General features: G+C 49.5%; 1 pseudogene; it reads left to right on the top strand.

Moving 5' to 3' along the window:
• The window catches only part of LOC116101363, a 14,383-nt pseudogene extending 13,232 nt beyond the window's left edge, over positions 1 to 1,151 (top strand).
• Positions 1,152 to 1,373: the final 222 nt, after the last annotated feature.

The following is a 1,373-nucleotide window of genomic DNA, read 5'->3' as shown; positions in this document are numbered from 1 at the left end:
TTTCATGGATGGGAAAGGTGGGTGTGAGTCTGTAGCAAGGAGGGGCTGGACCTGAGGGGCACAGCTGCGGCTCACAAGGCCTGTGCCCACGCCCTATCCTTTCCTAGTGTCCTATGGGTCGTGGTACCAGCACGTGAAGGAGTGGTGGGAGCTGAGAAACACTCACCCTGTTCTCTATCTTTTCTATGAAGACATGAAGGAGGTGAGCTTGCCTGCTCCCACTTCCTCCTGTGTCACATCTGCTGGGCAGGAACCTTACCTAGCCCTGTCCTGGCTTCTGAGCCCCATCCTATCCTAGCCCCACGGCAGCCCAGCACTTCTGGTCCTAACTCCTGCTCAAGACCACAGCATAGCTCAGCATAGAATGCTGCACAGCCCTTATTTTACAGTAGGTGTCAGTCATATTTGCCACCATTGATCTGGTAGCTTGATGCTCTTGCTTCTCCCTGTTCCAGAGATGCCAAGCCTGGGCACCAGTGACCAAAGTCTGTCCCCATCCTCTCCCAGAAGGAACCCACAGTGATCATGCCAAGATGGTAGGGTAGGAAGCCACCTATTCTGCCCCAGGGTAAGAGGCTCAGAGTCAAGGCATCAGGTCTGAGAATTCCTTAGTAGAGTGACCTGCTCCCTGTGGGTGATCCTCCAACCTTATTCTATTGAGCATCCAAACTAAGATCCACTTCTGCTCCAGAACCCCAAAAGGGAGATCAAGAAGGTTCTAGAGTTTTCTGGGGCACTCTCTACCTGAGGAGACTGTGAATTTCACCACACATCCCTCAACAAAATGAAGAAGAACCCTATGGCTAACTACATAACCATCCCCACTGAAGTTATGGACCACAATGTTTCTCCCTTCATGAGGAAAGGTGGGTAGTAGCCTGGATGGGCATTTGAAGTATTTGGGGAAGGGAGGTTGGATGTAGCCAACAAAATCTTCAGAGTCACAATGGTCCTCTCTTATGGCTGTGAATCTATAGCCTGTCTGTCTGTCTGTCTGTCTGTCTGTCTGTCTGTCTGTCTGTCTCCCTCTCTCTCCAGGTACTGTTAAGGACTGGAAAAATACTTTCACTGTAGCCCAGAATGAGTGCTTTGATGCCCACTCTGCTAAGACAATGACAGGGTGTAACTTCAAATTCCATTGTGAACTATGAGTGGATGTGGCTATACTGGAAACCAAGGCAAGCTGACACAGCCCATCATGATCTCAAGAGTAAAATGTGGGCTGGAGAGATGGCTCAGCAGTTAAGAACACTGACTACTTTCCAGAGGTCCTGAGTTCAATTCCCAGCAACCACATGGTGGCTCACAACCATCTATAATATGATCTGATTCCCTCCTATGGTATGTCTGAAGACAGCTACAGTGTACTTACA

This window comes from Mastomys coucha, unplaced genomic scaffold, assembly GCF_008632895.1.
Source record: "Mastomys coucha isolate ucsf_1 unplaced genomic scaffold, UCSF_Mcou_1 pScaffold21, whole genome shotgun sequence".
NCBI lineage: Eukaryota > Metazoa > Chordata > Mammalia > Rodentia > Muridae > Mastomys > Mastomys coucha.
The sequence above is the reverse complement of the archived record's forward strand: the minus strand, read 5'-3'. Positions and strand labels throughout refer to the sequence as shown.